Source organism: Bubalus kerabau, chromosome 14 (assembly GCF_029407905.1).
Source record: "Bubalus kerabau isolate K-KA32 ecotype Philippines breed swamp buffalo chromosome 14, PCC_UOA_SB_1v2, whole genome shotgun sequence".
Taxonomy (NCBI): domain Eukaryota; kingdom Metazoa; phylum Chordata; class Mammalia; order Artiodactyla; family Bovidae; genus Bubalus; species Bubalus kerabau.
This window is the reverse complement of record NC_073637.1, coordinates 7,577,168-7,586,712: the sequence shown is the minus strand read 5'-3', so window position 1 is coordinate 7,586,712 and position 9,545 is coordinate 7,577,168. Positions and strand designations below refer to the sequence as shown.

The following is a 9,545-nucleotide window of genomic DNA, read 5'->3' as shown; positions in this document are numbered from 1 at the left end:
TCTGACTTCATGTCATTTAACTATTTTTCCTTCGGGATTCAACTTATACACATCCTCCCTGACCTCTCCAGATGAAATGAGATGGCTTGTCATGTGCTTTTATAACTTAACTGAACTCCCCACTCCTTCCCTGAGTTCTAATTTAAATGCATCTATAGCTTGTAATTTGTAATTATATTTTCTTAAAAAAAATATAGTTCTTACTAGAACATAAACCACACATAAACAGGAGCTACATTTGTCTTTTCCTGCTGAACTTTAGTGTCTATCACATGATCTGCCATATAGTACGTACCCTAAAATACCAGTTTAGAATAAATACATGAATCATAAATCAATTACATTTACAGGAAAGTAAAATTGGTATTCAGAGAGCAAACCACTTGTTCAAAGTCACAGTTGGAAAATATGACAAGGGTATGTTTGAACCCATAGCTTCTTACACAGATTCCAGTGTGGTACCTGACATGCATTTTATTTTTCAATATAAAGTAGCAGAGACAACTTGTGAAGAAAATATAATCACATATATTAAGATTTCAGAGAAGTGAATGGAGTTTTTAAGTCGTGTAGCTCTGAGAATACCCTCAATCCTTAAAATCCCAAGTTTAATTTCCTCTAATTCTTGAACCAAGCTTCACAAAAGCAATTATCACATAATTTGTTGATTTCTTTCCCAAGTGAATGTTTGCCAAACACTCCCCATCAAAGATTTCATATGCATTAAATATTTATGCCCAAGCTGTTACATAGAAGACTTGAGTATATACTTTGCTTTTAGAATTAATTTATTTCTAATTTTTTAATGCAATGCAATTAGCTGAATTGCTCTTAGAATATAATCACTTGTTATATATTTGAATAAGTTAATCATGGCTTTGTGGAAATGTGACTGGTTGTATAATTATCTAGGAGCCTTAAATGTTCTTTTTGGCTAAAAGAGTATGATCAAAGTTAGTGGCCACTTAAATGGAATCACATTAAGCATGACTTTATGCAAGGAGTCATTTCCTGAAAATGTGTCTTGTTTCTGTATTTAAGTCAATCTAAAACAAAAGTGAGAGGTTTTGAAAGAAATGCCTTAGACCACATCACATCTGTAGGCTAGGCAGTGTGACTAATACATTAGCTTGAAGAATGGAAGACAAAGTGCATTATGTGAACTTGGTCAAGGTTATTGTGATCATGCATAGACTAAACAGCCTCGAAAGAACTTCCTTCGTTACTCTATACATTTTATGACTTTTATTTTCAGTTGAGTGTATACCACAGTTACATTAATGATGGCCCCTTCAGAGTTGCAAGAAGACTTATAGACTCCAAATCAGATTCCCATGATGCTGTCTTTCTAGATCTTCACAACACGGCTAGGAGGTATGATATTATCATCCCTAATTTACAGTTCAGCGAATGAACTGAGATCCGGAGATCAAGGCCTGATGCTTAACTGTTCCAATCATTCTTGGACAGGCTAGCCACCCAATAACTCTCCTTTCATTTCTGAGCTCTTTGAAGAACAGAATTTATCTACAGTAAACCAGATGATTGGTCAGACCTTTTCACTTTCAGATTCCATCTATAGAGTATCCTTCAACACTTTCAAATTCAGACAGAAATTTTGGCCATATCTGCCATCAGTGGCCCTGCCTTCCTGATTCTCAAGAGGTGCAGTAGGGAGAAGGGGCTGCCTGCCAACCAAGAACTGTGCTGGGTGTACTTTTTTTCCTGGCGTCAGTCTTACCTCCATTGGCATTGAATCCCTTGATCAATCTGAGAACAAGTAAAGGAGCCCAGTGGGGAGAAATTCTGAGAGAAACACATTTCCTGGCATATTCATAGGGAAGCCAATACTACAGTAAGTAATGCGATTGATCTGGTCCCAAATCTGGCCCTGATATGTTATGTCTTGGCAAATAACTTATCTATTCAATCATCAAATATTTATGACTCATAACAATAACAAGAATACTATGAATAATGATAATGCCTGTGTGAGTGCTAAGTCACTTCAGTCACGTCTGACTCTTTGCAACCCTATGGACTATAGCCCACTAGGCTCCTCTGTCCAGGGATTTGCCTGGAAAAACCACTGGAGTGGTTTGCTATGCCCTCCTCTAGGGGATCTTCTGACCCAGGGATCAAACCTGTGTCTCTTATGTCTCCTGCACTGCCAGGCGAGTTCTTTACTGCTAGCACCAGCTAGGAAGCCATGAATAATGATAATATCCAATATTTATTTATTATTTGCTACATGCCAAACAATATGCTAAGCAGTTTTGTATCCACTATTGCATTTAATTCTTCAGATTTCCCTGTCACTAAGATTTTATAGATAGAGGGACTAAAAACAAGATTAAGTGTATGTAGCTGAGTGCTTTAGATGTCCTAGATCAGTCCTTCTAATCCTGGCTGTACATTAAGCTCATTCTGGAAATTTGAAAAAGAATGCTCCACTTAAAAAAAAAAGTGATTTAAATAGTTAGTCCTCTCATTGTACCCAATGGAATTTTATTTTTTGAAAATATTTGTTTATTTATTTGACTATTCCAAGTCTTAGTTGTGGGATCTTCATACAGAATCTTTAGTTGTGGCATACTAACTCTTAGTTGCCACATGTGGGTTCTAGTTCCTTGACCAGGGATTGAACCTGGGTCCCCTGCATTGGGACTGCAGAGTCTTAGCCACTGGACCACCAGGGAAGTCTCAAGAATTTTAAATGTTTACTATGTTTTGTAACTAGGTGGAGAACGAATATGCCTCTATGCCGGTTAAGCAAAAAGGAAGAGGAACTGGCTTCAGAGTACTTTAACATTATAGAAGCAAGTATGATATAACTTGCCAATAGAATATTATAAATCCAGCCATAGTGATGTGCAAATATTTTACTGGGAGACAGCGTGATAATGTCATTTGAACAATTTATTTAATCTTGGTCTATTTTATTTTCACTTGTAAATGATGATACAAAGAACTTCCTCCCAGGGTTATTGACAGATTAAGCTGGAGACCTTATTTAAAGGTGTACATAGGAAGTGACTAAAAGTGGATTATCTTTCCATGTTTACAAAGTGCTCTGGAGACCTCAGTTCTCCGTTTGTGAAACAGTGATATCTTAAGGACCAATCAAGAATATATGTGACAAATCTTTTGTAAAATGCACCAAACAAATGAAAAAATATTTTTATGATTCTAAATACCTAGGCTGGCAGATGTACAGGATTCTTCTTCACGAATCAAGTCTTCCAAACATCTCAGCAGCCTAGTGAGTGACCTGTTTTGAGGTGTATCATGGTGTTTTTGTTTGCCCAGGTGATGCTGGTGGTAAAGACCATGCATGCCAGCGCAGGAGACATAAGAGACGCTGTTTCGATCCCTGGGTTGGGAAGATACCCCGGAAAAGGGCATGGCAACCCACTCCAGTATTCTTGCCTGGAGAATCCTATGGACAGAGGAGCCTGGTGGGCTATAGTTGGTGGGATCGCAAAGAGTCGGACACCACTGAAGCCACTTAGCACACATAGTGTTTTTAAAAATGTCCTCTTTAAACTCTCCACAGCTGTGTCTGTGCATTTGGCTTCTTGTCCTGAATTCTCCATCATAGTCAAAATAAGGGACAGCAAGACTGGACCTGCTGATCATTTTTGGAGATGGAATAAATCAGAGCCTGAGATATTCTCACTCCTACTTGTTTCAGCTGTAATTTTTTTGTTGCTTTTAATTATCTTTCCTTTTCCATCCCAGCATCCTGGTAACCGAAGACTATAGGTATGCTGACTTTCTTTTTTAACTCTGCAAAATACCAGATCTCTATTTTGGAGAATTTGGCTGACTAGAGGCAATGACCCACTTAGATTTCATTTCATCATTCTTTTTGAACTCCCCATGACTCTTAGGAGGAAGAAAAAAAAAATCTACTATCCACTCACACACACACAGAAAAGCACTGTTCTTTAGAATGACTTTTATAAGTTTGCAGATGAAATATAAATTACATGAAAAGGTAGAAAGAGCCATGCCTGGGTGTTCCGGTGTCCTGGATTTTACTCCTATGTTTGCTAAGTCCCTGGTCCTCATGAGGGCCGGATGTGGAGGAAGAAGGATGGTGAGTCATGGGGACTCTTGTGCAGGAGTGCAGCAAATCCAGATGGAGCTCTTCAGAGAGCAGTGTCTAGCCAAGTTAGAGCTAAAGGCTCAGTGTGTGGACCCCAGGAATACAGTCTCCTTACATGTTCTATGCACTCAACATGTCTTAATTACAGCGTGAATGCCAGCCTGCTTTGAAGAAGAGAACCAGAGCCTGAGGCTTCCACGGTTCCATTACTTTTGTCATTTTTGAGCCTTGCTCATTTCCATGGATGTGGAAAATGAATTATAATCAATATAATAATAAGTATAATGTCTGCCATTTATTGATTAGGTGTTATGTACTTTTCAGGATGGGCTTCCCTGATTAAGATTGTAAAGAATCTGCCTGCAATGCAGGAGACCCAGGTTCGATCCCTGGATCAGGAAGATCCCCTGGAGAAGGGAATGACAACCCACTCCAGTATTCTTGCCCAGAGAATTCCATGGACAGAGGAGCCTGGCGGGCTACAGTCCATGGCGTCACAAAGAGTCGGACATGACTGAAGCAACCAAGCATGTACTCATGAACTTTTCAGGATAGTATGCATTTGGTATAACTGTATAAGGTATTCATTAGGTTCCCATACATTATCTCATGTCCCTGCCAACATTAGTCTGTTGCTGTATACATTTTATTATCCCCCTTTGTCAATAGGGGGATACACAATGCTGTTATACAAACTATCAAAGGTCACCCATCTCTAGGACAGAGGATTCAAATTCAGATTTATCTAATTCAAGAATGTATGTAATCTCTATGATCAGAAGCAGTTAGTGAAAAATACATAAAGTGTTGACTTTTTCCCCCCAAAGTTTCTTGTGACCAAAGCAGACTCTTTTGGTGTCCAGCTCCCACCCCTTTAACCTTCAGCTGGTAAAAGGAACTTGGCTGTAAACACTTTTGTCTTTCTACCTGAGTTTTTTATTTTGTTTTGTTTTGTGCTTTAATCCTGACTGGGGAGCATGGTGGATTTAGGTGCAAGGCAAGCTCTAATTGCCAGAGGACTAATGCCTTCAAGATACACAGCCTTTGTCCAAGCACACGTGCGGAATAATTAATAGATACACCAGCAGGCTGATCCCTGAACTGAGATGAACCAAGGGTTGCTTTGCAGGGTCTCCTGCATTTCTCAGAGGGAACTTGCCTCAGTTGCCCTTAGGGGCTCCTGGATAATTTTGCAGATTTTATTGACCATCTTTCTTTCCTTATCTCAGTTTCCTACTCATCTACTGCTCATTCTTGAGGTGAGCTCTCAAATAAACCACTACTCATCAAATTACTATCTCTAAGTTAGTTTCAGGTTGAACCCAAACTGAGATAGGATCTCAGGTCTTTTAAAATATACATATATTTGCATATATTTCACTCCTTGCAGGTTAATTAAGTTCCCAGGTGTTTCCCTACTTTCTTATTAGTTCTTTCTAACTTGAGCATTTCTCTCCTTGAAGCAGTCCCCATCACTTATGTTGTACCTGTAAAATCCCAATCCAGTAATTAGTGTCTATTACTAGTACCAGGACATGTGGGGAGATATTGTCTGAGGCAGTATTTGCTTATTTATCTACTCTGTAGACTTAAAACCCTGCCCTTTTCTTAAATGGCTTTGGGGCACATGTACAATAAAGGATTTGTTAATTAAAATGCAGCTGGAGCATGAATAAAGCATCAGAGGAAGACTGCAGACAACACAGTCACTTGACTGTCCCGCTGCTTTGTCAGGTCAGGCCTTTGCTGTTATTTGCTCCCCTCTCTTTCTTTAATAAGCAGTGATCTCTAATGGTTCATGCCGAGCGTCATGCACACCCTGACCCCTTCCATGAGAGCTGTACCAGCTTGGGAGGGGCCCAACCGGAAGCAAAGCACACGGTTCAGAGCATCTGAGTGGAACTGAGGCAAAGTGAAAGGAAGGTGCCCAAGGACCATCAACTGGAGGGATTTTAGGATACATTTCCTCTCACATTGCTGTATTACTTCTTTCTTCAACTTTTCTTTCCTCTCCTGACCATATAAAAGCAGTGCCTTTGTGTTCTAGAGATAGCAGACATGACATCTTCTACTCTCTGCATCTCTAAAATAAGGATGTTTACTCAATGCATTTGGCCAAATATGTCTGATTCTTTCATGCAGCTCAGAGAGGAGATGTTTTTATACTTTGTCCACTCTGAGTTTTCTCTCCCAGGTACCTGTTGAAGTGGGTCTAGGACTCTGTTACAATGGGGGTAACCAAATCCAAAAATGACAGTTATTCAAAGGACATGCCATTTCCCAAATACTCTTGTGAGCTTGCCTGCTTCCACATGTGAGACATGGCATTTACCTTCATGGAATAATAATGTTCCTAACTTCAGAAGTGTGACTATTACCATTTATGAAATAATTCCTCCTTGCTAAGCATTTCCTAAGTGATTGTGGTTTCATGAACTTTTCATTGACTCTTCATCAGAGATCAGTAATCTTTGTTTTGTCTCTAGTCCCACTTTACAGATGATCGGACCCATCTTCCCGAGTTTCTTCTGCACCTAAATGGGGAAAAACATCTTGCATTCTTAAAAATGTTCTGCACTTGTGCCATTCAGTAGTGTGGCTCACTGGACATGTTAAATACCATCCAGAAATTAAATCAAATGCAGAACCAAATCTAAATTCATCTAGTTAGCCACATTCACTCTGCAGTAGCTGGGTGTGGTCAGTAGCTATTGTATTAGACAGCACAGCTGTTCCATCGCAAAAAGTCTTATTGAATAGTGTGGCTTTCTAACTGTTGACATTTGAATGATTTATGTCTTCTATCAAGCATATTTTATTGTGTTACTTTTTTATAGTTGTGAACATCATATACATGTAATTTAGATTGCTTTTCACTTATTATAAAATAATCTTTTATCACAACATTAAATTTTATCCTATGTGTGATTTAATACAAATATGTCTTAATACACAGCAGCTATTCAGATTATAACTTTTTTTCTTATAAATTTGACTGAAAAGAGCCTTTCTGAAAATAATGTATTTTTATTTTATTTATTTATTTATTTTTACTTTTTTATTTTATTTTTTTTTTACTTTACAATATTGTATTGGTTTTGCCATACATCAACCTCAATCCACCATGGGTGTACACGTGATATATTACAGGTTCCTTGAAAGAAAAGCTATGACAGGCATATACAGTGTATTAAAAAGCAGAGACATCACTTTTCTGACAAAGAGCCATCTAGTCAAAGCTTCGGTTTTTCCAGCAGTCATGTATGGATGTGACAGTTGGACTATAAAGAAGACTGAGAGATGAAGAACTGATGCTTTCAAATTGTGGTGCTGGAGAAGACTCTTGACACTCCCTTGGACAGCAAGGAGATTAAACCAGTCAATCCTAAAGGAAATCAACCCTGAATATTCACTGGAAGGACTGATGCTGAAGTTGAAGTTCCAATACTTGATGTGAAGAGCCGACTCACTGGAAAGTCCCTGATGGAGAAGAAGGGGTGACAGAATGAGATGGTTGAATGGTATCATTGACTCAATGGACATAAGTTTGAGCAAACTCTGGGAGATGCTGAAGGACAGGGAAGCCTGGTATGCTGCTGTCCATGAGGTTTCAAAGAGTCAGACATGACTGAGTGACTGAAAGCAGCCACATTAGGGGTTATTTGAAAAGATGGCTCAACAAGATGCCTGTCAGAAATGGATTTTCATTTCTGATCAAATATGTCTTGGATCATTCTTCTCTCTTCAGCCTAAGAGAAAGCTGGCTGTGGAAAGAATGGGGGACAAGTGTGTTTACCTGGCTCTTTCTGTGGCATCACGTCCCTCTAGCAGACTGTCCACAATGCTCTTCTTTGCCTTCTCCTATTCATAGGATGCAGGGCCTGTATGTCCTTGTCTCCCATTGAAAAAAGTGTTTGTAAAACATTTGGGGTGCATGATTTCATAGGACTCCTAATGCTATCTCACTCTGCATACTCAGGTTAAGTGCTTTACCTTTTGGGATCTCAGTCTCTAACATAATTCTCCAAATAGAGTAGGAGCTCAGTATTATTACTTAAAATTTTTTTAAACACAACTTGATTTTTCTTCAGCTTTGCTCTATACATTTAAAGCTGGCTCAGATGGTAAAGTGTCTGCCTACTATGAGGGAGACCCGGGTTCAGTCCCTGGGTCAGGAAGATCTCTTGGAGAAGGAAATGGCAATCCACTCCAGTATTCTTGCCTGGACAGAGGAGCCTGGTAGGCTACAGTCGCAAAGAGTCGGACACAACTGAGTGACTTCACTTTCACTTTAAAGCTGTCTTACATCATCTGCCATCTGGAAACACCCGATGACCTAGAGCCAGCTCCTGGGAGCAGGATCCCTGATGGCCAAGCCCTGATGCAGGCTGTATCCTGGGCCGTTTTGGTCCCCTCTATGTTCTCCAATTACGACATGATAATGCACATTGTAGACTCCTGTCTTCTGCAGTGTTTGCTTCTCAGAGCCCCTTGGGCCTGGTTGGTCTTGACGGGGCTCCCATATACAGTCTAAGTAAAATCTGCACCCAGCTATTCTAGGGGACAGTCTGAACTGCCCTTCCCAACTGTCCCCGTCTAAGCCATAAGCTGTACCTCATCAGGTTCACTCCACATACATTCAAAGAGAATTCCTCGATGCATTCCCCACCATTCCTGTCTACTTATTGAGATTTTTATAAGCCATTAATTTTATTTTCATGGAAAATATAGCAGTAGGATTCTATCTACAGACAAGAAGTTTGTTCTGCAAGGAAATTTTTTTTTAGAAAAAAGGAATATTACACTATAAATCTGTCACATAAAAGTGATTTCCTATTTCTGTCTTAACTTGGATGCATCTGAACAAGAAATATTATCTATCTTCTGTGTACAGTGCTCTCCAACTGTTCTGTTTGTATGTTTAATGAATATATTTAATGACAAAGCTAGGGAAGAGATGACAAATGGGGGCACAGAAAGCTGGATAAAGATGCTGATAGATACAGTTACCAAGAAACCCACATGAAAATGCAGGACAGAGCTGAGCTTCATGACTGTCCGTTACTAGTGAGATGAACCATTGACTTCAGCACGCTGGAGCTAGTGATTCCACATAGACAAGGATGGTACCCCAGCCCAGTGGAGGGGAGGATGGGCCTGACGCCACCCTCATTCATAAGGAGCATGTGGTCTGGTGAGGGCAACAGATTTGTGAACACACTACGCCTGCATATCAAGTCACATGAAACCGTTCATCAGAGCATGGAGAAAGTAGGAAGAATATATTTGAAGAACTGAAAACAACTCAGTTATTAAATCATAGGCAGGAAGTGTAGAACTGACAGATAGATAGATAGATGAACAGATGGATGGATGGATGAGTAGATGAGTGGGTAGATAGATATAGAGACATATTTCATATTGAAAATAGAAT

At 39.5% G+C, this 9,545-nt stretch overlaps 1 non-coding gene across 1 annotated transcript; it reads right to left on the bottom strand.

Annotated features, from left to right (window-relative positions):
• Positions 1–2,626: 2,626 nt before the first annotated feature.
• Positions 2,627–2,699, bottom strand: TRNAG-CCC (transfer RNA glycine (anticodon CCC)). Its single transcript has one exon. It is a non-coding gene; the product is annotated as a tRNA-Gly (tRNA).
• Positions 2,700–9,545: the final 6,846 nt, after the last annotated feature.